Raw genomic sequence first — 27,057 nt, forward strand, 5'->3', positions numbered from 1 at the left:
TAATTCTCACCGCAAAAAACAAACATTGAAAAACAAAACAAAAAGACAAAAATGGAAACAAAAGCAAAGAAATGACTCCTTCAAACAAAAGAAAACAAAACCAAATGAGCCAGAACATGGGACATCTGCAGATCTCCGCCGAGCACTCCTTTCTTGTCAAACGCTGGTCCTCTCCTCCTCCTCCAGAGACAATCCACATGCTATTTTCATCTGGATATCTTATGCATGTTCCTAAATATATTACTTATTATCATAGTATACACTGTTCTGGGTAGATAATGCATAGACAGCTAAATTTTAAAAAATGCAGCAATATTCTTTACAAAGGACAAATCTTGGATGGAAAAATTAATTAAGTCTGAGTGTGGTGGTGCATGCCTACAATCCCAGCACTCAGAGAGTGGAGGCAAGGAACTGGTGAGTTTGTGGCCAACCTGGACTACACAGTGAGATGCTATCTCACAAACAGAACAAGGAAAAATTAGCAAGACAGACTACTTCTCAAAAGACAATGAAGAAGGAGGCGAACGAGCAAGCGCCTTTCTGTCACTTATCAAGAGGTTTTTTTTTTTTTTCCCCATTGTCACTATGGACCAGACCCTGGATTAGGAACTGGGAGTCAAGCAAAAGGGGACAGAAAAAGGCCATTCCTCTGAGTTTGCTTTCTAGTAGAATGAAGGCAATACATTAGCGAGCAAACACAGTAACAGCCCCTTCCCACCAAGCATCAAGTAAGGGTCCCCAGGGAACTCTGCAATGAGTAGATCCAGGTAATGACCACAGTACAGCTGTTCCAAGAAAGGGCAGTGGCAATCTAGACTATATGACCTGCAAAAATTAAATGCTAAAGTAAAATAATCCAACCAACAAAACAGGCTATAGTTTGTAGAATAAGAACCTAAAATGGTCAATAAATAACTTGGAAAAGAATTCAATATTCCTACCATTGGATAAAGGCAAATTAAAACTGATCGAGATTTCTCTTCACTCCAGTTAAATGAGAAAGAACTCTTGTTCAGTGCTGATGGGAATGTAAACTTGTGCAGCCAGAATAGAAATCCTGTTGGAGGTTCCTCAAAATCTTGAAATCAAAACTGCCAGATGACCCGAGTAAACCTTCTAGGGAATTTACCAGAAGGATGCCGAGCCAATGTACCACAGAGATACTTGTATATCCGTGTTTCCCTTGCACTACTCACAATGTGCAAGAATTACACTCCAAGAAATGAAGTCCAGCTAGGAAATGTGGTCTGTGTACACAATGGAATTTTTCAGCCACAAAAAAGTGAAATCATGCTGTTTGCAGATAATGGATGGAACTGGAGACCATTGTGTTAAATGGGACAAGCTGGATCCAGAAATATAAGTACATGTTTTCTCTTACATGGGTAATTTATATTTAAATTTCTATACTTTTGTTTGGGTTATGAAAGTAGGAAGGGGAATGTGAGAGAGGAGAGATTGCAATGTGATGCAAGTGATATGAGCAGAGGAGGAGAAAGGGGAGAGCAACAGGGGATGGGGGGATGCACGTAACCATGTGTAATGACACGCGCATGTGTAGCGTGGTAAAAAAGAACCCGGGAGTAAATAAAGAAGAAGGGAAGTAGCATTTATCAGCAGCTGTCTTCTGCTAGTTTATCGGTTGCATTCTCATTAGTTTTCATAATGGCTCCTAGTGCTCCATTTTCAGGTGAGACATCTTAAAGTTCACAGTGGTCAGCCAACTTTCCCGAATGAGCCAACTGCTAAAGAGGGACTTTTGATCCTTCCCGCCCACTTCCTCAAATCTGACAGTTCTTTCAAGCAGAAAAACCACGGGCTTTGTTGTCATGCCCTCGTCGCTATCTTCAGCCGTGCTATTTTTAGACAATCAATTATTGTATCCTGGAATAAAGCTCGGGCTCAGCTTCCTGTGCCCTTCCAGGTAGTCTTCTCTAATCCGCTGTCCTGTTGTCTGTAGGCTGCTCCTCTGTGAGCCCATTGCTGCCCCCGTGAAAGGACTGTGCCAGTTGCGGGATCTCACGTTCAGAGTTGTTCAATGGTACATCATTGGTTGTGCATTCTCTACGATGTGCCCAAGGTTGTGTCTGACTGATCATCCACTCTCTGAGCCCAGGGAACTGAAGACCTGAGTCCCTCTGACTGCAGTGAGAGCCCAAAGGATCCCTTTACTCTGTGTGGGAAGACATGGCCTCAAGAGGCACTCTAGAGGCTCCTGGAGAAAGGTTGGCATGCCAGGGCAGTTCTGGCACAGTAAGGGAGGGGAGAATGACTCTGGAACCAGCCTAGGCAATGATCCAGTTTCGGGTCCCAAGATCAGTTATGGGAAGTGCTAGCTCTACTGACTGTCTCCCTCTGAGGACCATGGTGCAGATTCAGGTGACTCAGAAGGTCTCTCTCTGTGGAGGACGTTATTGCTCAGTACCAGAAAACAACTCAGCCTTGGCCTTGAAGGAAATGTCACATGCCCAACCTAAATGGTATAATCTCATTTGAAACACAAAGATTTTATAATCATGAGCAATATGGAGAGAGAAAGGGCCATCATCTGGGTCAGGCCTCATCAGCATGATCACTTCCAACAGGGAACTCATCTCTAGGAACTGTCATATTGGGGATGCAGCATGACATATATCATATTGGCAATGTGCTTAAGTTTGTTCAAGAAAGCTAGGCAGCGGAGGAAACTGCGAACACACTCCTCTTGTAACTCCTGACTACGCTGCCCTGGTTGAACACACGTCACTCAACAAGAAAGTTCTAGTCTTGCTTGCCAGTTGGGGTACTGAGTCCTACCCTAGACAGGGGTGTGGTGTATGTACATGCAATAACGTAGAGCCAGCCCGCTGGGTGTGTGACAGCGAGTGGAGCTTTGCCAGCTTCAGCCTCCTGCCTTCCGTAGCACAACGCCCTTTGGATGGCTTAGAGGCCCCAGGCTCTGTGCCTTCCAACTCCGGGGCCATGTTCAAACTTGTTCTCAATAAGTATGTGGTTCGGGAGGGGAACGAAATGCCGAAATAGGGGTGACTTTGAGGAGCCCGAAAATCTGCACCCTTTCCTGCCCGTGCTGGCAGTCCTAGAGAAGGTGGCCTGGAGCTCAGAGATGACGTGGAGGGACGGTAGGAAGTATGAGGCAGGGGAAAGGAAGAGCAGGCCCTCAGTGAGGTTTGTTTTCAATTTCAGCCAGGGGCTCAGAATGGCTGGCATTAATACCTCATTACTGCTGGGGTTGTTTGATTCCCACATCCTGGCTTTGTATTAGAATCACCTGTGGAGACTTAAGAGGGTGTAAATAGTTGGCTCCCTTGTGGGGAAGTCTAAGTGGAAGGGTTGTGAATGGGGTCCAGGCAGCTACAATGAACAAACCCTCTGTGGGTCCCATATTAAGGAAGCAATTCTGGGCGTGGCTCACTTTTGCAAATACAGTACTTTTCAAAAGGGACCAACACTAATCTCATGATTGCTTCTTTGTGAGGAAAGTCCCCCAGACTGATTTGGGTCTTTTTGCCAAGACAGAAACCAGGGGAGTTCAGTGGAGCAGCATTTATAGAAATGTTAGCTGTTCTTGTAGAGATGACCGTGAAGATGTGTTTGTTGCTCCTCTTAATTCTATACATTAAATACGTAAGGCAGTAGGGAACGTGTGTATGTGCATGTGCATGCTCATGCACATGTGTGCGCGTGCATGCTTGTGTGCATATGTGCGCATGTGTGGGCACTCATGTGTGTGTGTTGGGTAGAGGAGAGTTGAGACAGTGACTTATTTCTCATGTGGTCCTCCTGCCTCAGCTTCCCCATGATTCACTAAATTTCTAAAGCTGGAATTTTGAGACATTCTCTAGAAAAGTGACCTGATTTGAGTCAGCACCAATTGCACGCCAGGAGCTCTGCCTGGCAGTGCCAGGTGTGTCTTCCCAGGTCGGGAGGTCAGGCTGCAGTGGAAAACTGGCAAAGGCACCGTGCACCGGTGACATGGTGGAGACGGTGAAACCTGACGCCCAGGAAGACGCAATGATGCCGTGGCTGATTTCAACACATTCTTGACAGCTCACTCTGTCAACTTCTGAGAACTGTCTTAAGGAAATGCTTACCAAAGAGTAACATAGGAAGAAGAGAATAATTGTATTTCAATAGGTAGCAACATTTGGAAATGCCATGATTACAAAGGACACACAGATTATTGAATAATGACATCATTAGAAGGTTGGCACTGGAAATGCTCATAAGCTCTAGGAGCAGGCGAGATGCTTATGACAAAAAGTCAAAGTCCTCAGTGCCAGGACTGTTCCCAAGGCAGGACGTGGTTAGAAGACAGGAAGAGGCATGTGTCGGGGACCAGAGCTCTGAGCATCTTCTCCCTCATGCACGTGACAGAGATGAGCAGGTGGAGTCAGGTTTTTCTAGTCTTGCCAGCATCCTTAAGGAAAATAAATTGCTCCGGTTTGATTAGCAGGCTAATATACTGTTTATCTGGATTTATTGGTGACTTTGGCCATGAGTCCTCTGTGGAAAGAACTTGCCTGTGGTAGGAGGCAGTAAAGCTCAGGAGACAGACCAAGAGTCAGAGAAGTGTGTGCAGAGGTAGGGAAAGGGGGGTGACCCGAAGACAGCTGTGAAGTCCCTAAGACAGATGTCTAAGTTGGACATTTACATGAGCCTGTAAAACCCCTCCCGTGTGTGTGTGTGCGTGTGTGTGTGTGTGTGTGTGTAAGGTCAGAGGAAGATGGAGGATGTCCCACTTTATACCATTGAGAAAGGCTCTGTCACTGAACCTGGAGCTAGACCAGCAACCAGCATGTTCCAGTCCTCCTGTCTGTCTCTCACAGTGCAGGGGTTACAGACTGTGCGGCCATGTCCAACTGTCTTTGTGAGTGATGGAGATTTGAACTCATCACCACGCTCGAGCGACAAACACTCTTACCCACTGAGTCATCCATCTCACTGGCCCCTGCAATCCCTTTCTTAGCTAGCTAACATCATGCCAGTTGCCTGCCATAGAAAGAGTTTGGGCAATAGATTCTTTACTTTAAAAAAAAATGTTTTTATTCTACTTAGAACCTGCCAAGGTTCTTACTCGTTTATTTTCAAAGAAACCTTCCTTACTTTCCGAAGTCCTGGAACATTTTGTGCGGTGCATAGATGCTGTATTGATGAATCATTTCCCATTACATTACTGATAGAATTTTGGTCCCTACTGCACGGTCACTTCCTCTCGTGTCTTTTTCTTTTCCTTCAGCATCAGCCACGTTAACTGTTTCCTCATATCCTGCTCCCAACAATAGGCAGCTGGAGAGGGCTTTGGAGAGAATGGTCTGGGCCACAACGGGAATTCAGATCTGTACAGGGCAGGAAGATGTGGAGAGTTTGGGGAATTATGGGGTAATATGTGGTGAATTTCATAATCCAAAATAATTGACTGAGCACACACTAAATAGTAGGACCCAATGCTGATAAAAGTAGATAGAACCTTTTTTTAAATTTTACTTTAATTTTATTTTTTATTTTATTTTATTTATTTATTTATTTATTTATTTATTTATTTATTTATTTATTTATTTATTTATTTTTTTGGTTTTTCGAGACAGGGTTTCTCTGTGGCTTTGGAGCCTGTCCTGGAACTAGCTCTGTAGACCAGGCTCCCCTCGAACTCACAGAGAACTGCCTGCCTCTGTCTCCTGAGTGCTGGGATTAAAGGCATGCGCCACCACCGCCCGGCAGATAGAACCTTAATATGTGTTCATTAATGTGGTTCTTCAGTTCCTCAACTTGGTAAGTCCTACCCCTGTGTTCCCTAGAGGTACAGAGCTGATCTAGACTGAGAACTCATTCGGCATTTCTTTACTTAACACGGCAACAGTCAACATTTATTGAAATTCAACCCTACACTTCTGTAATAGAATTCATTATTGTTTCCTGTATTTTACCAAATAAAGAAACTGAACTGATTATGGCTCCAATAGGTGACAGAGGTGAATTGACTCCCAGAAAATCCGGCTCCTCAATATTGGATAATGCTGTTTGTACAATATGTGAGAAATCTGCTCAGAAATGTGGGATCTGGTACTTAAGTCCATTAAATAGATATTTTTAAATTTCTTTTAAAGATTTGTCATATATATATATATGTATGTGTGTGTACCAAATGTGTACCTGGTTTCAGAAGAATGCATCAGACCCCTTGCAATGGGAGGTATGGATGTTGTAAACCACCACATTGGTACTGGGAACTGAATCCAGGTCCTCTGAAGAGCGAGCGCTTATAACCATGGAGTCGTCTCTCTGGCATCATTGAATATTTTTTGAAAAAATTAATTAGGTTGAATATTGGTTGTGAGGTATAAGACTAACTGGCCAGGAGAGATGATGGGGAATTCTCTTCTCAGCTTGCTATATGGACTTCTAGCTATAGAGAAAAACTTAATTTGTCTATTTGTTGCATCTATTCAACAGAATAGTTGGTGGACTAAATGCTAGATTAATTTCTTTCTCTTTCTTTTCTTTCTTTTCTTTCTTTCTTTCTTTTTGGTTTTTTGTTTTTTCGAGACAGGGTTTCTCTGTAGCTTTGGAACCTGTCCTGGAACTAGCTCTTGTAGACCAGGCTGGCCTCGAACTCACAAAGATCCGCCTGCCCCTCCCTCCCGAGTTCTGGGATTAAAGGCATGTCCCACCACTGCCTGGCTTCCTTCCTTCCTTCCTTCCTTCCTTCCTTCCTTCCTTCCTTCCTTCCTTCCCTCCCTCCCTCCCTCCCTCCCTCCCTCCCTCCCTCCCTCCCTTTCCTTTCCTTTCTTCCTTACTTCTCTCTCTCTCTTCCTTCCTTCTTTACCTATCTATCTCCCATCCATCTTTCCCCCATTCTTTCCCAACAGAAAATTCCAAGACTGGTAAAGACTGGAAAAGAAACAAGTCCTGCTGTGAAATATTTCCAAAGGTACTTGAGATTATCCAGAAGAGGAGAGGAAGGTGTTTTGACTGATTGACAAGGGCACTGAGTGTTAGAAAATAAACAGGAATTCTTCACTGAATAGAGGGTGTGGAGTCAGTGTGGGAAAGGATTTATGGGAAACTGCTGAGGTTGCTCAAGGAGCCCTGAGAATTTCAGGTAGCTAAAAAAAGTTCAGGACTTAGAAGGAAGGGCTGTCCCAACCACGCGAAGGTACTGGGACTCCCTGTCATGGCCAGAGATGCCTGAACTCTTCCAGTTTACATATACCCGACAGGAGAAGTAACTTGAGCATGTCCTTTTGAAATATATAGTTATTTAATCATTTATAATAAAACAGTACAGTCAAAAGCAACTTGGCCAGGAAGGGCTTATTTGGTGTACACTTTCATGTCATAGTCCATCACGGAAGGGAGTCAAGGCAGGAACTCAAGACAGGAACCTGGAGGCAGGAACTCAAGACAGGAACCTGGAGGCAGGAACTCAAGACAGGAACCTGGAGGCAGGAACTCAAAACAGGAACCTGGAGGCAGGAACTCAAGACAGGAACCTGGAGGCAGAAACTGAAGCAGAGATCATGGAGGAGTGTTCCTTATTGACTTGCTCCACATGGTTTGACTAGCCTACTTTCTTACACAACTCAGGGCCTCCTGCCTAGGAGTGGGAACACCCACAGTGGGCTGAGTTCTCCTACACCAATCACTAATAAAGACGATACCCCATAGACTTGCATACATACCAATCTTACAGAGGCATTTTCTCAGTTAAATTCCTTCTTCCCAGATACATCTATCTGTGTGGATAGATATGCATGTGTGTACATATGTGTATAGAGGCCAGGGGGAAACTTCAGGTATTATTCCTCAGTTGTCATTCACCCTTTTGTCTTGAGAAAGGGTCTGTCATTGGTCTGGAGCGCCTTAAGTAGGTTATATCTGCTGACCAGAGAGCCCAGGGATCTGCCTGTCTCTGTCTCCCCAGTGTTAGACTGCAAACAGTCACGACACCCCACTTTTCTTACATGGGTTCGGGGGATCAAACACAGACCCTCATAGTGCAAGACAGGCACTCTACAGAGCAAGCTGTCTCCCACGCCCTATTTCACATCTCTGAAAACCTTCATTTAATGCCCCGTAATAGGATATGTTCAAGGACTGCTTCTAAGTTCAGTTTATTCTGATTTCTAGTTTTAATCAAAATAGCTTGCCACACAAGCAAATACAGTTCCTGTTGAAGTGCTCTTTCAGGCAGGACTAATTAAATACAAGACACTATTTTTCTTTTTCTTTCATTTTAGAATTTTTTTATTTGTAATACTGTTTGGACAATAGCTTAAGTGTATTGCTAGTTAGCTCTTACATCTAGAATTAACCCATTTTCATTATTTTATATTTTACCATGAGGCTCGTGGCCTACAGGCAAGGTTCCAACTGGCAGCTCACGAATTTCCCCTCTAGTGGCTATATGGTGTCATATATATATATATACATACATACACACACACTTCCCTCTCCTTTCTCCAGACCCTCCTTGCTCTCTTTTCCAATCCACGGCCTCTTTTTCATTACTGTTGTTACATATCTGTGTGGATGTATGTATATGCATTCCTAAATGCAGCCTGCTCAGTCTGCATGTGTTAATCAGATGTGTGTTTTCAGGGTTGACCACTTGGTATTGGATAGTCAATTGGTGTGTTCTTCCCTGGGGAAGGCTATTTCCTTCACACTCATATTCCTTAGTTGTCTGTAGCTCTTTGTGTAGGACTGAAGTCTCGTGGGCTTTCCCCTATCCACTGTGGCATGTCTACGGTTCTCTGTTTTCTACTCATGTTTAGACAGACATGTTGGTGAGACTTTATGGGTGTAGCTTCTGACACTCCTAGGAGTGTGTCCAGCCTCACTGGACACTGGCTCTCTGGTCCACTGGCTCTCACAATCTTCCACCCCTTCCTCTGCAGTGTTCCCTGAGGCACAGGGGTGATTTTGTAGATGTATCTATTGGGATGATTTTTCTTTTTAACTCTGAAGCACTCTTTTCAGACTTTTATTAATTTAATTAGTAACTTCCCACCTTTTAGTTCCTCTTACAAACTCTTTAGAGACTGTTTATTTTATGTTTTTAGCTTTACATCAAGTCTTTGAATAGCCTTCATTTGAAATATTTAAATAGATTAGGAATTTCTGTTTCCAGTTTTTTAAAGTGTACAGATAGAACATTTAAAAATGAAAAAGAAACATTTTCTTATTATTTCCCAGTACCTACCCAATGACAGGGGAAGATTTCTCTACAGCATGAGCTAGCTCTTGCAGAGTAAGGAATCACTTCTGCCCAGTGTCTCAAAACAGAAAATGCTTATTGCCTATAGTTTCTGAGGGTCAGGATTCCAGGAGAGACTCGGCTGTGCTCTTTTGCCTCAGAGTCTCTCTTAGGTTGCAGTTGGGGTGATGCCGGCCTCCAGCCAGACTAAGGGACAACCTGCTTCCAAGTTCGCTCTCACGGTTGCTGTCAGGCTTCAGGTTTTCACGGACTTAGTGTCTACTCAGCTTCTCTATAAAGAAAGAGAGGGCGAAAAGGATGGATGCCATGGTCAGGTACTTAATCCATGTTCTCTTTGTTAGAGTCACTGCCTGTCCAAAATGCGTGGTAACCAAGCAGACTGGTGAGATCCGGTGAGACTGTCACAGAAGCTGCCAACCATACCCATTTTCAAAACTAGAGATTTATTCAGAGAAGTAGCTGCTTTCCTGTTCACTATTGAAATGTCATCTTTATCTAAAAGAGACATAGTAGGCATAGTTGTTCGTATGAGGATATTTGCCAGTGAGAGGCCATCGTACCGTATCCCTAAGAGAGCGAAGGTGACAGTCACCTCTCAGTTTGACTGTTCTTTTGTCTTTCAACCTCACATAACTGGTTCACTAGTATGAGGTATAAACTTTTTCATCTACATTAGAAGAATCTACTTTCTGAAGCTCTGAATTATATGAAATGAACCACTTGTGGAATCTTCTTGCTCAACGGTTCTCAGCCTTCCTAATGCTGTGACCCTTTAATACGGTTCCTCATGTTGTGGTGACCCCCAACCATGAGATTATTTCTTTTCTGCTTCATAACTGTAATCTTGCTACTGTTATGGAGCATAGTGTAAATAGTTGATATACAGAATACCTCATATGCAGCCCCTGTGAGAGAATCTTTCACCAAGGGGTCACTACCCACAGATTGAGAACCGCTGCCTAGTTGGTAGCCTGAAATTCACTCTGCTCTATCGAGAGGGAAGCGTGAGTGGTCCTGCCACTACATGCCTACTGGTGGAACCCCCATTCTATCTTTAAGGAAGGTTGGATGTGGGGGTGCAGGACAGACAGGGCAGGAACCGTTCCATCTAGTCATGTCTGTATGTAGTCCCTATGATTATGCTTATGCTTTCTTGTTACTTGATTTTTAGTTTTATTGAAGATTAGGATATGTGGAAATCTAACTGTTGACCCACTGTGGAGCACTCAGAGCTCGTTAAATGTCTCTCCATTTGCACCTTCTTTGATGTGGGAGGTCCTTCTGTATATGTGTTGCCTTTTATTGGCTGATGAATAAAGCTGTTCCAGCCAATGGCTTAGCAGAGCACAAACAAACTGGAAGAGATAGAGAGTAGGCAGAGTCAAAGAGATGCAATGTAGCTGCAGAAGGAGAAAGATGCCCAGAACCTTTTACCAGCAGGCTACAGCCTTGTGGCGATACACAGACGAATAGAAATGGGTTAATCCAAGATTAATCCTAGAGCTATCTAGGAATATGCTTGAGTCACTGGACAAGCAGTGTTATAATTAATATAGTTTCAGTGTGATTATTCAGGTCTGGGAAGCTGGGAAACAAATGAGCAGTCTCTGCTTATACTTCTTTGCTTGAGATATTTTTACATGACCTAAGGTATATAGGTATAGAAAATAATATGTCAGTCAAACATTTAATCATGCAGAGAAATTATAAAGAAATTTATTTGAAGATATTTATTTTGAATATACAGAGTTTTACAATGTATTAAAGATTAAAATAAATTTGCCTGCTAATAAGATGTAAGTATTTATTCTTACATAAGGAATCGATCTTGGGTGAATGTTTGATACTGCGGGATGTAGGGCATCTTTAATGTTCTTAGAGTTGATTGATACTTTGATTCAAATGCAGAGAATGCCACTATGCATAAATACATAGTCCAAAACGGAGACATGTGTTTGAGGCCATTACCCTAATTCCAAGCCAAAATTCATTTAATGTTTTTGTAAAATGAAGCTTAAGTCAGCAGCTCAGACAGCAAGTTTTGAAATCAAACGTTCTAACATAATACAATCCAAAGGAATACTAATTTGATACTCACATGCTGAGGAATTATGATAAGAAAATAATAAAATTCCTTGTTTCCCCAAGTTAGAACTGAGACGGAGGCTTCCTCCTTCCTGGCAGCTCTATTAGTCCCAGGCTGCTAGGGTCAGGGGGAGCATCCGTGGTCATATCCAGCTATGAATTCTATGATCTACGATACCAACTTGACAAGTAAGATGTGCGGTAATGACCCTGTGGTAACAGAGTGACCAACTGCTTGCTCTCTGTTTGGAGTCAGACCCAGCCTACAGGAGAAAGTATATTCCTGGTACTTGAACCTTGTTTTCAAAAGAAAAACATGGTGGGGAAGGTGGTAAGCCCTAGGGTACTGCTACTGAGTACTGCTACTTTGTTAGATTAACACAGCATCAAGCTGCCTTCTAGATAGCCAGTCTCAAATAGACACTACTCTCTCTCTGAATCCGAGAGGCTGGTCTTTCCAGCGTATGGCGGTGAATGTGGAGATTCCTGGCGTCACACATGCTGAGAATGCATGATGGCTGAGCATTTATATCATCCTCTGCAAGGCTCAGGGAACACTGCAGAAGAGAATAGGAAGAATGCAACAGCTGGAAAACAAGGAGAAAGGCTGTTGTCTTAGTTTGATTTCTATTGCCCTGTTAAACAATGATTGAAAGCAGCTTGGGGTGGAGAGGGTTAGTTCACTGTGCAGGGACAGTCACAGAGGCTATGGAGGTACCCTGCTTACTGGCTTGCTTTCCATGCTTGCTCAGCAGTCTGCTTTCTTATACAGTCCAGACAACATGCCCAGAAGTGGCACTGCCCACAGTGATATGGGTCCTCCCACATCAATTTAATGAAGAAAACAACTCCCAAACTTACCCACATGACATTCTGATAGATGTAATTTCTCATCTGAGATTCCCTCTTCACTGACATGTCTGGGGCATACGTCCAGCCAGTGCAGCTTCATGGGCAAGGCATAACCTTTGCAATCTCCAACTCAGAGAAACTGGGGTTGCCTGCACTGGGTCTGCAGAGGAACGGCTTGTCAATAGTCAGAAGTGAATGGAAGAGGGATGCAGGAGGCCTTACCTGTTGTTGCTGAACCATTTACAACCGACAGACAAAGGGAGAAGAAGAAGAAAGTGCCTTCAGCCGTGAACCTACTAATGACCCTATAGGTTTTAATAGTTCTAATCTGTGCACATAGATGGTCCTGGCTAAACTAAAATCTCCACCTAACAAAACCCAAAGTCGTGACTCTGGGAAAGATATTGGTCGAGACAGGAAGTGTTGATAGGGATGGAAGAGAGAAGAGGTGTGACATAGTAATATATATATATATATATGAAATTTCAGATAACAAAATTACCCATCAATTGTTGTTTCCCATAAACCGTATGTCGCTACTGGGATCAGAACATTCTGAATGTACAGTAAAAAGTCTGCAACTCAAAGCGTATACTTATCTCCATTCTGAGCTGAGGAATTTCGGGCAGTGTTGACTGGCCTTGCATGGCGGGATGGCGGCACAGTGCAAAGTGTCTGTGTTGTGTTTTCAGAACCAAAGCTGAGTGAATTTGTCTGCAGCATCATGGGTTCCTGCTGCTAGAAATACCTGAGGTTCATTATATGTTTGGTTGTGAATTCATTCTCATTGCTGTGCCCTCAGAAACATTTTTCGGTTGTGACCTCTGCACTCCCTTCTATGACCTCAGGTGGAGTTGCAGCCCAAGGCTTAAGAAGCTATAATCAAGGGCATATTCCTTTGGAGACCTCTGCTCTAGGCTCAGGGTTGTTGGTGGCACAGGCTTTAACGGTTGTGGATGAGTTATCTAAAAATACAGTGGTTAAAAAAAAAGTGACCAGGGGCCTGGAGAGATGGCTCAGCACTGATTACTCTTCCAAAGGACCTGGGTTCAATTCTCAGTACCCACATGGAAGCTCACAATTGTCTGTAAACCCAGTTTCAAGGGATCTGATGTCCTTATGCTGGTGCACATAAAAACAAACAAACAAACAAATAAACAAAAGTGATCAAAGCTCTAATCAGATATCGAAAAAGAGAGCAAAAAAGAAAACATTAAGGATTGTTCTAGGCACTGGGCATGGGAGTACATGCCTTTAATCCCAGCACTCGGGAGGTCCAATAAACCTTTTCTAGGTTGGGAGAGATGGCTGATTGGAATTCCAAACCGTCTCTTGTTTAAGAAAGGCAAAGTAAAGATTCTTTTCCTCTTAGAGTTTATCTTATTGAGGCTGAGTTTTGAAACCTTAATCAAGGCTAGCCTTGAACTCACTATGTAGCCCAAGCCAGCCCCTAACTGCAATGTCCTTGCATCTACCTCCCAAGTGCTGGAATCGTCTAGCTGGGATTTTATGTCCCAGTCATCATTGTTCTGGTTTTGTCTGAATTAATCGTGCAGCAGCCCCTGAACAGCCTCTCATCCCTGTCTAACTCACACAGTCCCGTTTCTGCATGGCCGCAGACCCCACTACCCCTTCACATCGCCTGTCTTGTTTTCTTCATTCCTGGTCCACAAGTGACTGAGTCACCACACCTCCAAGGTTTCTCAGGGCTGTGGTTGTAGGGTTTCAGGCGTTCAGATGAGATGGGGGTGGGTGCAAGCAGTGGGCTTCGGGCTACTGTTGTGGGAACTTAAAGCAACAGCTCCGTTTCAACAAGGGCCTCTTTCAGTTTGGTGTGGCCTCAGGTTCCCCGGCGCAGACTTGCCCACCCTTCCAGAAACAACACTGTGGACACACTGCCTTCCTGGTGCTGCTGTGGGACTGATGTTATTCCTGTGTTCCAGCCAGGTCCCATCCCGAGGAACACGGAGCCAGTGTGCTGTGGGAGCTGGGCCGGTGTTGAAGTTGGCCGGTTGCTCCTTAGCCACAGCGGTTCTCGTGGAGGTGAGCCAGGGCTGGAGAGTGATCGGGGAGGCTCCTGTGCCATGTCCTTCTTTCTGAGTGGCAGGTGTCCCCGGACGCAGTGGACTGCACCCTGTGGGATGAGTCCAGCTACCAATGACCTCAGGCTTCAATTGTTTAAATCTCGTGGTGCACAGGGCTAGCGTTACAGGGAGGGTGTTTGGGAACCTGAAGACATCTGACCTTCATTTAGCCCTGATTCTTGGGGAATGGAGAGAAGGGCTTTAGCTGTTTAGGCTGGCTAAATAATCTGGTTCTGACCTTGTGAGGTGTCTGTTGAGGGTTATGTGTAGAAATCTGTTCTCTCTCTACCTCCTCTCTCCTCCCCTCCCATCTCTGTCTGGTTCTTAAGCAAGATGTGTGTGTATGTGTGTGTGTGTGTGTGTGTGTGTGTGTGTCTGTCTGTCTGTCTGTCTCTTCTGTGTGTGTGTGTGTTGGCTCTGAACCCATAGAGGTGTGTATGCCAGGTAAGGTAAACTCTCTCTACCTTGTCCTCAGCCCTATTCTGGCTGATGGAGCAGGACTGCTCAATTTGTGTGGCATCAGGTAAAGCCAGGCCGCTGTCTCCTCTCAGGACTTACTGTGCGGCTTGAGGACTTCTTCCTTCCAGGGTGACGCTTTCTCAAGGCTTTAGCACGCGGTGGTAATGACTCCTAAGGTTCCAGCATAGTGCCCATCGTATTGAACAAGCTTTCGGGATGAGGTCATTGATTTCCTGTAGAAATTGCCACCCAAGGGCCCGCAGGACTTTGTAGAGGAGTGAGTCAAGGGTTCTGGAAAGCGGTCTGTGTGCGAGCCTTAAGACCTGAGTCAGAACCACGGTAGTGAGTCAGCAAGTATTTATGAACATACCTACTGTCAACACGAGCAGTCATGTTAGACATCATCATACAAAAAGCGAAAAAAATATACTTTCTGGTCATTAAGAACTAGCAATACTACTTGGCAAGGCATGACCATGAAAATATTTAGAAAAAAAATAATTTAAAATGAAAAGTCCAGGTAGTTCTGTATTTTCTAGATGCTCTTGTACTTGACAGTGAAAAAAGGCCCCCATTTCCGCTAGATGCCTGTGTGGTCTAGGTGAGGGCGACAGCTCCCTGCCCGCCTTTGACATGGCCTGTTTTGTGCTTGGGGCATTCCCATTCCCACATGAGGTAAATGTGAGTAAGGTGGGTGAGCTCCCAGTCGGATTTGCTCAGCTCCTGGCCTTCGCCTGCAGTGAGGGGGGGGGGGGCGGGGGAGGCAGGGAGTTCTGGTCCCAGGGCATCATGTTCTCTGTTATCTTTGGCATCTCTACTTGCTGCCACTGTCCTCTCTGAAATCAAGGCATTGCTTGCCACCCCACTGCCCTTCAAGCCCCTTCCCATGGAGCTTTGCGGGCTATGGTCTCTGCCCAGAGTCATGGCCTGTAGGTGTCCTCTTTCCCCAACACTGATGGCCCTGACTTAAGCCCCTTTTGCCTCCATGTTTCCATGTCTGTCACTCAGTTTTTCCCAAGTATCTGTCCTGTTTCCTCCAGATGGGCTCTGGAGAGGGAGCCAGGTACTTACTACACGTCACCCTGTTGTGTGTGAAATGAAGTATAGAGACCGTGGGTAAAGGGTGTTTGGGGGGAAGCTCTCTATGCACACCTTCCTGTGTGTGTGTGCGCACGCACGTGTTTAAATTGAGTTCTACTCTTGGCCTGATGTCTTATTATTAACTAAAAACTTATTAGGCAAGGGTTCTGTATGGGACAGGAATGTGCACAAGTTCGGACGGGTGCATGACTCATTGGTTTTAAGGAATTCAAAAGTGGTGGTTTACTAAGAAAGTCAGCCTGAGAAATGAGAGAGGGGGGAAGGAAGAGAGCAGAGAGAGAGAGGGTAGGAGAGGGAATGGGAGAAGAAAAGAGGGGGGTGAGGATGGATAGAGGGAGTCAAGAGGTCCTCTTGTGAGTAGAGCTGACTAAATAAGGCGTTCCGAGGCCCCTTGTAGCCGTGGGTAATTCTACCACTTAGTAGGAACAGAGGGCAGGAGGACGGGTGTTCTGTTGTGTGTTGGAAGGGGAGGCAAAGGAACTCGCAGCATCTTGCTGCCAGCCTTGGTTCAGCTGCAGGTGGAGATAAGGGCTCCTTTCTGCTGGTGGTGACTGCTACCGAGCCCCACTGAGCTCCTTCTCATGTCCAGGCACGCTACAATTAAAACCACACACAAGCAAACAGCAACAACCAACAAAGAACAAAGAAACTGCAATCTCATTTAATCACCACAGACTCCCTCTACTCTGAGGGGTTTTCGTGGTTTACCCAGGGCCACACAGCTGGCGAGGGGTTGAGACAGGATGTGCCCTTGGATCTGTTCAGTCTAAACACCTTTGCTAGGGCATGCATTCACCTATTTACCTGCTCATGCTGACTTTTTAATCTTTCTTTCTCTGTAGGAGGGAGGGGGGATCTTCGCATTCTTTGGCAGTGAGACTCTGCTTGTCCCCTAGGGCTAAGTGAGGTAGGTTCTCTGTGCATTTTTGATGAATGACTGAAGAATGCATCCCAGTTGCTCCGTGAATTGCAGAGCAGTATGTGGGAAAGCGCTCCAGGGAGGAGGAGGGAGGGGCTGTGTTCTTGTTCTTCCCTCTTTTCTAACCACTTGCTCTTAGGCTGTTGCTCAAGGGGGCTGAAGCGGGCAAGGTGCAGTATAATTTCTCTAAAGCTGGATTCTTGTGAGGCACGGAGAAAGCCACGAGATCCCCTGGACTGTGTGAGTCATCTAGCAGGCCTCTGTTCCGTCTTTTTTATCACAAGAACTTATTTTGGCAGTTCACACAAACTCTCCTTTCTCCTGTGCTCTTTCTCTGTCTTGCAAAGGACCCCTTTTCACCGTGTGTCAGGATCCAAAGGTTTTGTAGAAGACAAAACTTCAGTCACGACATAAGGAAAAGACTGGACGTCATCTGATGGGAACCCAGCTAATACTTTCCTCACCCAGGGGGAAGCTATGGCTCCCACAGAGGTTCCAACATCATGCCAAAATCAAAGAACGATGCCTATAAGATTAGATTATTCAAGCACAAACTAATTACCCCAAGACTACCCTATGAGTGATTTCACTGAAATTGAAGAATTGTTCTTTCCTGTAAAGTAAGATTCTATATTTGGAGAGGAAAGGGGGAGAGAGAGAGAGAGAGAGAGAGAGAGAGAGAGAGAGAGAGAGAGAGAGAGAGAGAGAGAGAGAGAAAGAGGACTAACATCTTGTGGGCACTTAAGACGAGCTAACTTTAAACAAAATAGAGACTGGAACCTGGCAACCTGGACCAACTCCTGTGTTCGTCTGGGGCTATAACGACCTTCTGGCATACAGTCTAGAAACAAAAGTGTCTTTGAGAAATGACGTGAAATCTTGAATATGTGTGACTAATGGAAATACTGATGATCGCCGCTCCAGGTACAGAAGGAAACAGACTGTGTGCCAAGCACTGCATTCATTATCTAGAGCACGTCAAGCTGGAGACACAAGCAGGGTCATGGGGAGAAAGCCCTGGAGACGCCATCCGCAGACCACACACACAGCGGCGGGGAGCTAGAGCCCGGTCCTGTGGTCCTTAAGAAGTTGTTTCCTAGCCACCCTGACACTCTTTCTTTCTCTTAGGCTTGCAAGGTTATGACAAGAGCAGTTATCGGTGGTCAGAGCTCCCCTCGTGCCCATTGAAGAGAGATTACAGGAACGGGGCAATGCCCTGAGGAATGAGGAAAAGCTGTACTGGGAGACACTGGAAGCAATATAGAATGAGTTCACAGAAGGGTCCAGCCGTGGGGGCTGTGGAGGGCAGGGATGTGTGGATGTAGCAGTAGGGCCTTCTGATACAGCAGAAGCTGTGTCTATCCTCTCTCAAAAGGCAGACAAAGCCAGCTTTCCCACGGAGAACTGGAGGACTAGAAAGGATCATGGTGGATATTGCTCCATGTCTACTTTAGTGATCTACGTGGTCTGCTTTCCTTTGCCAGCTTGGATATGTGCAGACGACCCTCAGTGTTCAGATCTACATTCCGTCTGTGACAACGTGAACTTAACGCCTCTGCTGCTGTTGGAACTGACCCATCACCCCACCCTTAGCAACCCCAGGAACATTTTCGGGCAAAGGTGCCCACTGGAATACCCGCTTGGCCTCGTGGCCTTCATGACCCTTTTCGTAGGGCATCAGTTTTCTTGGTCTCTCCTGTAATTGGTTTGGAAGGCTGTCTGTCAGCTGCTGCCCTGTCACTCAGCTCTCAAGGGTAAACTGTTGTCATCAAGGATAAACTGTTGTCATCAACAAAGTATTGGTACACGTGGAACCTGATCCCAGGAGTGAGACCCACAGTGGAAAGTTAGTGAGCGGATGACTCAGCTCTGGAAGCCCAAGTCAGGTTTGATAGAGGTGACTGGGAGAATCCGGCTGCTTCCTTGAAGTTTATGCAACAAAAGACCTTTGAGTGGCTTCCTTACCAAAGGCTCAGTTCCAGTGTCAGAAAGGTGACCAGTTCAGGACAACTGGTCACACACACACACACACACACACACACACACACACACACATACACACACACACACACCTACCTGCCTGTCCCATTCTGGCTTCTGGTGTAGAAAAGAGAAATTCTGGAAACTCGGGGGACAGCTCAGCTCAAGGGCTTGCTCCAAGGTACATCTCAGGGCCAGAGCAGTGTAACAAAGGCAGCGAAGAGAGAGCTTTACTGGAAGATGCTCGCGTTTCCCGCCTGTTCTCATCCAGTTTCATTTTACTGACGTGGCAGCCGTGGTGTGCCTGTCGCTCACTGAGTGCCACAAATTCTGATTTTTCTTTCACTTGCGTTTCCTTTGCTTCTGAATCTCAGAGCTACTCCTGGGCCATGCTGACCCAACCTCAAAAGAGTCCTCTTGGCGTTTGCCCAGGTAGTGAGTCCTTCCTGCTTAGCCCGACTCTGCTATCCGAGGTGACAGCTTCTGTTTATGGAGGGAAGAGAAGATAGCTTAGCAGGAACAACGGTCTCCTACCTTAAGGAAAGACACGTTCTGTAAGCCAGGTGACCCAAGCTAATGGCTTTGAGGTGTGACATCCTTGGCACTCGTGTCTGGGTTTAACTCCTGAGTCCTAAGGACAGTGTGTTGGTGTGTGTGAGTGCGCAAGAATGCTCCCAAATGAGGATTCTGATGCATCAGGAGCCGCTGGACTCACTCCCCTGAGGTTGAGAACACTCTCATCATGATGTCAGGGCCAGCACGGCTTGCCAGGGTTAACTGAGGGAGGTGAAGGGGGCTGCCTTTGTGTTGCCAACAGTCTCCCTTCCCCCCTGTTTCCAGGGTGTGAGTGCATTAGGCTTTAAAGCTCCAATTCTTTTCTTGTGAAGGTTTTACTAAAACCTGTAAGTTTAGACTATGGAGTGGAAATAAAAACACCCATATCCTCCCGCTATTGATGTTTTAAAACATTTAAGTATTTTGACCTAAATGTTAAAGAACAAAGCCAATTGTTTAACTACAAAAGCAGAATGTAAATATTTAGGTTAGATATTTGGGACATCTATTTTCACAATTGCCTTACTTCCTTCCAAATGTTAGAGAAGGAATTAGAACACGGCTCTTTGAAAAGCGTGGGAAACCTAGGATGAAATACAAACCTGGCCATAAACTTCCTTCCTCACGTTTCAACGAGATTCTCTCCCCTTGGACGTGGGCCCCATATTTGCTTTTTAAGTGATTCCATTCTGTGCGTTTTGGAAATATTAATTCCATTTAAATAGATAAGGTTTACTGTGCATGAGGTGAATGTGTTAAAACACGACCTTTGAAACACTGTGTGCTTTTCATCCCGTGCCTCCGAGTTCCTCCCTCCCTGCTTCCCAGCCATCTCACTATCCCCTTTCTTTCCTGGCTGCATTCTCTCATCTTTCTGCATGCACTTATTTATACACTGATTACCAAATGCTTGTCCATCTTAAATTATGTTCCAGTTACGGTACCAGGTGCAATTATGTTTTATACAGGTTTGAGCCTTTCCTTTTCATGTATTTCTTCATTATTTGGTCAAACAATTGTTTTAAATCATACCCTGAATATTAGAAAGAAATGATCACACCTCTGTAGTCACTAGTGAGCGAGCGTCTGCAACTTAAAACTGAGACCTTGATGAGGAAGGAAGGTCAGAGTGACAGGTCAAAGGTGGTAATAGTTTGCTGTGACAGAGTCTGCACACACTATGGACTAATTCACATGGTTTCCATTAGAGTAAAACTTGCAATGATATTCGTGATCTCATTGTAAGAAGGGGAAACTGAGGCAAGTAGTTCTTAGAACATTACTTATAGAGCTAAAAATGCAATAATATAAACCTCAAAAATGTTTTGAGGAGATTAAAAATAAAAAAGTCATGCAAAATGCTTACAATTGAATAACCATCAAGGAGAAAGCACAAACCATCATACAATCATTTCTATAACTACGCCACCCGACATTCTTCAATGTGTTACTGGTGGATTTTAATGTTACTCCTCGCGGTGGGAGTTCGGGAAAGTTGTCTTACTTCTCTGTGCCTTGGTCTCCTGGGCTAGAAGCTGAGGAGAGCGATTATGAAGATTGATAACACATATGCACAAGTTAGCATGCCCAGCACACGGTAAGCATTCCATAAATGCTGGCTTCTACTACCCATTGTCAGTGCGTGAGCAAAGGGAGGCCTGGTGAAAGGACAAAGTGAGAAATAACCGGATTCAAACAAAGTCAGAAATTTGAATCTCAGGTAACTGAAATATCATGTTTTATGAAATTTATACGTTTCCCACAGCAGATGATGTAAGTTTTCATAAGGCCATAATTAGATCATGTTTGTCATGGAGGGGGAGAACAGGCTAGAGAGTGGCCGATTCTTTTTTTAATTTTTTATGATTTATTTATCTTTATTTTATGTGCATTTGTGTGAAAGTGTCAGATCCCCTGGAATTGGATTTCCAGACAGTTGTGAGCTGCCATGTGGATGCTGGGAATTGAACCCAGCATCTGGAAGAGCAGTCAGTGCTCTTAAAGGCTGAGTCATTTCTCCAGCCTGAGTGGCCGATTCTTTACAGTTGTAATGAGCATCTGTTATGTGCCCTGCATCCTGGGGTGGGGGAGGGTGCGACAGATGGGGCGTGAGAGAGTAGCCATAGTGGCTCTTCCGGTTGTAAGTGGACGAGGACGGTCATGTCCAGAGGAAAGAAACATGCCAAAAGAGGGCAGGCTTTGGAAAATGATGCAATCACTGGATGAGAACCAAGATAGACAATGTGTAATGGAATCTTCTGGAAGTTTCCATGCTGATGATGGGACCCCATTGTTCTACAAGAAATACAATAGAAGATGTGGGTACCCCTACAGTCACTAAGAGTCGAGGCAACCTAAGAGACAGGTTTGGCAGAGCAAGACAAGATAACTGAAATTTCATTTCTTTCCTGTAAAATGGAGTACCCACAGATTTTTCTCTTTCTTTCTTTCTTTTTGGTTTTTCAAAACAGGGTTTCTCTGTGTTACAGTCCTAGCTGTCCTGTAACTAGCATTTGTAGACCAGATTGGGCTTGAACTCTCAGAAATCTGTGTGCCTCTACCTCCCAAGCTCTGGGATTAAAGACACACGCCATCACTGCCCAAGATTTCAATTCTTTAATATCTTTTTCTCACATTTCACTTCACTGAAGCTTGTGGCCTATAGGCGGTTTGGAAAGAAAGCATGGGCCTTGCACTCTGTACTCTTACCTTAGTGCCCATATAAATATATTTGACCTTCTCACATCTCGGTTTTCCCATCTGTTCAATAATAACTCTTGAGCCCCTACATGGATATAGGAAGTATGGGGCTCCAGTGGAACAGGAGCCAGATAGAGGTGCCTCACATGCCATGAAAGCTGGTGTGCTGATTCTTTAGTGTATGGCCTTATAGTCCCACCCCCGCTAGACCCTTTGATGAAGACTACGAGCCTAAATAATGAATAACGCTCTCCCTTGAAAAACTCTTTGGTCCTTGTTCTGAATTCTTCTATAAGCCACTTTCTTTTGTTGACAACTTGAACTGGCTATTGGGGGATAAGTCAGTTTGTTTTAAAATGTCATTTTAAAGTGGCACCCAGTGCGTTGCAGGAACGGTAGTCTCTTCTGGTTCTTTGTCAACGGTTGTGACTCTCCTGTTATCCTCTCCCAATGCCAGAAAGTCATCCTGAAATATTTTTAATTGACTACATCGTTCTGTTCTGTAATTCTAGCTTGCAAAATAAGCTCTCCTAAAAATATCCAGTGACAATTCCAGCCTGCTATGCCTTCAATTTCTCACATCTTAGGTTATTTGAAGGCATTTCTATCTACCTGACTCCTTCAGCAGACAGGAGGTGGGGAGATTCCTATGTGTGTGCTGCCACCTTTCTTGGCCAGAGGGATCATTTATGCCACTCCCCCATACACACACAGATACACACACATACACACACATGCATGCACATACACACAGACATACACACAGACACACACAGATACACACACACACATCCATGCACATACATACAGACACACACATACACACATAGACACACAGACACACACATACACACACACAGATACACACACATAGACACACAGACACACACAAACACACATAGACACACACAGAGACACACATGCATGTACATACACAGACACACACACATGCACACATAGACACGCAGACACACACACTCATACAGACACACAGACACACAAATGCATGCACATACACACAGACACACACATACACACAGACACACACACATACACACATAGACACACAGACACACACACATACACACATAGACACACATACACACAGAGACACATATACATATACACACAGACACACACAGACACATACCAAAACACATAGACACATACATACACACATAGACACACAGACACACACAGACACACATATACACACACAGACACACAGACACATAGACAGACACATAGACACACACACAGACACACACAGACTGGAACCTTCTGTATCACGGAGGTTTGACAGCATTCCTAATGGGTGCTTGGAGCTAGAGTTCTGTGCAACCAGGCTAGGGTACACTCTGTGTCTTGGTGTGCTTACACCAATTTCCTGTTACAGGGTTTAGTAATTGCAAGAATTGAAAGACTTCCCCTTACTCTTCACATCAAAGCGGGGGGGGGGTTGCTCTAGAAAACATGCTGGGGTACAGAGGTACAGAGGTCAGGGCCAGAGAGATAAGGCTAAGCTAGGCTGTCTAATTCAAACGCTGCTCCAAAAGTCACAGCTATGCAACCTTGGACAAGTTATTCACCTTCTCTATACTTAAAAAATAGGTGTGATCTATCTGGAAGAGAAGTTTCGAGGATTAAGTGAAAAAAACCAAACCAAACCACAGGTGTGTATAAAAAGCTTAAGACAGCACTTGGCTCAGGTCTACTGATACTATTCAAGGAATACAGGCTGTCTCTGCATGACGAACACCCCCTGTACTCAGGCATGCGTGGGAGTGGGCAGACCTGTGTTTTGGACTGAGTTCAGGGGGGCTGAGAACTCAAGCTTGAGTAGAGTCTTGGCTCTTGTTTCTGGGGTGAGATTCCTTTTTCAGGAGCCCCTGCTTTGGCCTCAGCAGGATTTTCTATTGCTCTCCCATTTGGTGCCCCTGGGTTCCTGTCCAAATCTATTTTGGCAGTCATTACTGTAGAGACAGGACTATTCCTGTGTTGTTTAATGCTCTATCTGTAACGACTAGCCTTTGGCATAGGAGAATGTAAAAGCATGTTTAACAAGTGATACATGGAATTCTAGAAAGTGCTATTGAAAGTAAGAGGCTTCCAAGAGATATTCTTGTACTTAGTAAGGTCAGCATGCTGGGATTGGGGGAGGGGCTAAGGTCTGGGGGGCACAGGGAAATTTGAGAACACAGTGTTAGTGGGAACACATTGCAAATTTACAACTACAGGGGAAAAAAAAACAAATATGAAGGCTCAAAATGTCTGGTTTAGAAAATGTCCTATTGTACATAACATTAACCCAAAATCTTGCTGTGCAGTTTAGCTTTGAATTTAGGGACAGAGATCAAATGGAAGACTCCATGTATAAGAATCACACAATAAAGACTGCATAGTTTTCTCAAAGCAAACTCTGATGATGGCTGTTTCTTTGTCTATTAATTGGTCTGGTGTCTCATGAAAACAGGGCCAGGAACATTATCCCATCGTATTTTTAGAAGTACTTAAGTGACCTAGCCAGCCTGAGAACTCCTTGAGAGCTAGGCCATGTCCAGAACGTTTTGTATCTTTGTGGAACATATGATACATTCGCACTGCCCGACTCCTTTCTTTTAAGGAATTCTGCAGGTCAAGTGTCCAGCCACAGTGGGATCCTTGTCCTAAAACAATCATGGGTCAGGTCGAGACAACATGCAAAGTATTTTTAAGCATGCCAAGAGTTTGTTCTGATACTTCAGTTCCAGCTATTTCCCTTTGCTTCTTTTTTTTATTTTTATTTTTATTTTATTTTTTCGAGACAGGGTTTCTCTGTAGTTTATGGTGCCTGTCCTGGAACTAGCTCTTGTAGACCAGGCTGGCCTTGAACTCACAGAGATCCGCCTGCCTCTGCCTCCCGAGTGCTGGGATTAAAGGTGTGCGCCACCACCGCCCGGCCCTTTGCTTCTTGTAGATGGAAAAGGCAAGTCCCCGTATCATGCAGGACACTTGACAACGGATGTCACGTCAGGATGAGTGACAGGTTTGTAATCTTTCCTGTTTTAGCAGCGTTATTGAAAAAGACTGGGAAATCCCTCTTGATCTTTGATTGTGCATATTCATAAAACCTCTTACAGACCAAAGAAGTTGTATCCTATAGATAAAATGTGAAGATATATGTTAACATAAGTGTTAAAAAATATTGAGATTTGGAGACATGGACTGCTGTCTAGTTTTGTGACAACTTGACACAAGCTAGAGTCATCAGTGAGGAGGGAGCCTCAGTTGAGAAAATTCCTCAATCTGATTGGACTGGAGGCAAGCATGTAGGGCGTTTTCTTAGTGATTGATAGGGAGGGACCAGCCCATTGTGGGTGGAGCCATCCCTGGCCAGGCTGAACAAGCAAAGGGGAACAAGTCAGTAAGTTTCATGGCCTCCGCATCAGCTCCTGCCTCCAGGTTCCTGCCTGTTTGAGTTCCTGTCCTGACTTCCTTCAATGAAGGACTAGGAGGTGGAAGTATAAGCCAAATAAACCCTTTCCTCCCCAACTTGCTTTTGGTCATGGTGTTTATCATAACACTAGTACCCTAACAAGAAAAATGGTGGGAACTGTTGGTGTTTATAATTTTAACAAATTATGCAAAATTTTATATGTGTAAAAAGTATAAACTTTCAATTCTTATTTTTCTTTCTCAGCTAGAGGAAACTAAAAGAAGATGATTTTGCTTAAGATTGGATGTATTTTAGGCATACTCGATGAACTTTGGACCAGTTGCCAGCTTCCGGAGGGAGAAGGAAGGTCTAGCCTTGGGAGGATGAAGCCGTAGATCCTGCTTTGCCCCTGGAAGGCTGGCACACACTAGTGTGGTGGAAGACGGGCACACACCAGTGTGGTGGAAGACGGGCACACACCAGTGTGGTGGAAGACGGGCACACACCAGTGTAATGGAAGATGAGTACACACCAGTGTGGTGGAAGACGGGTACACACCAGTGTGGATTCCCTGAAGGAGCTGAGGGTTGGATCCCCATGTTATCAGAGATGGTGCACCTAATACATAGACTAAGCTAAAATAATTTAAAAGTCTAAATTTGGGTTGGTTTTTAGCATACATGACAAGAGCAAGAAAACCAGGCTCATGACAAACATCCAGAATCTTAGACCCATTATTTCAGTGTCAAACTGACCAACCCAGACTTAAAGATTTAGAACTGGCAGGATCTGGGTGGAGATCATCTAGTCTGACATAAGAAAGGACAAGACTGGGGGCTGGAGAGATGGCTCAGCGGTTAAGAGCATTGACTGCTCTTCCAAAGGTCCTGAGTTCATTTCCCAACAACCACATGGTGGCTCATAACCATCTGTAATGAGGTCTGGTGCCCTCTTCTGGCCTTCAGTCATACATGCAGGAAAAATATTGTATACATAATAAATAAATAAATATTAAAAAAAAAGAAAGGACAAGACTAAGGTAGGAAAATAGAGGGGCTTTCTCTAAGTCTGCGGAGCAAGCTTGTGGCTGGCTACTGACAGAAAAAGGATTCAGGAATCAGTGGTTCCAGACTTTTCTGACTGGCTGTACTGTCTTTCCTTGGGCAAAGAGCTACATGGATTTGTTATAATAAAATCATTTTGTACCCACCTGGCTTTGTTTTCTGAATGCCAAAATGCTTCTTCAGGTCAAAAGGGGGAGAAAATAACCACAATTATTTGAACCAGGAGAGGACCAGGGAGCAGAACGCTTCAGAGTGCAGCTGTGGCTCAGGAAACTCAGGCTTTGATGGGAAAATATGGGCATACAAAGCCAGCCCTTCAGATCTTCCTCATCACAACAGCCTTAAAAGATGACTGTATTTAGTGGTGTGTGTGTGTGTGTGTGTGTGAGAGAGAGAGAGAGAGAGAGAGAGAGAGAGAGAAAGAGAGAGAGAGAGAGAGAGAGAGAGAGAGAGAGAGAGAGAGAGAGAGTGTATGTATGTGTGGGTGTGTGTGAGTGTGTGTGCTCATGTGTGTCTGTGTGAGTGTGTAGGGGGGCATGCACCATACTACATATATAGAGGTCAGACACAGATTTGAGGCAATCAGTTCTCTCCTTCCCTCATATGGGTTCCAAGGATCAAAC

General features: G+C 44.7%; 1 long non-coding RNA gene across 1 annotated transcript; it reads left to right on the forward strand.

Moving 5' to 3' along the window:
- The first annotated feature begins 14,134 nt into the window (after positions 1-14,134).
- LOC142843302 (uncharacterized) lies at positions 14,135-25,654 on the forward strand. The gene is made up of 3 exons (XR_012909613.1): positions 14,135-14,200; positions 24,912-24,980; positions 25,635-25,654. It is a non-coding gene; the product is annotated as an uncharacterized LOC142843302 (long non-coding RNA).
- Positions 25,655-27,057: the final 1,403 nt, after the last annotated feature.

Source organism: Microtus pennsylvanicus, chromosome 2 (genome assembly GCF_037038515.1).
Source record: "Microtus pennsylvanicus isolate mMicPen1 chromosome 2, mMicPen1.hap1, whole genome shotgun sequence".
Classification (NCBI taxonomy): domain Eukaryota; kingdom Metazoa; phylum Chordata; class Mammalia; order Rodentia; family Cricetidae; genus Microtus; species Microtus pennsylvanicus.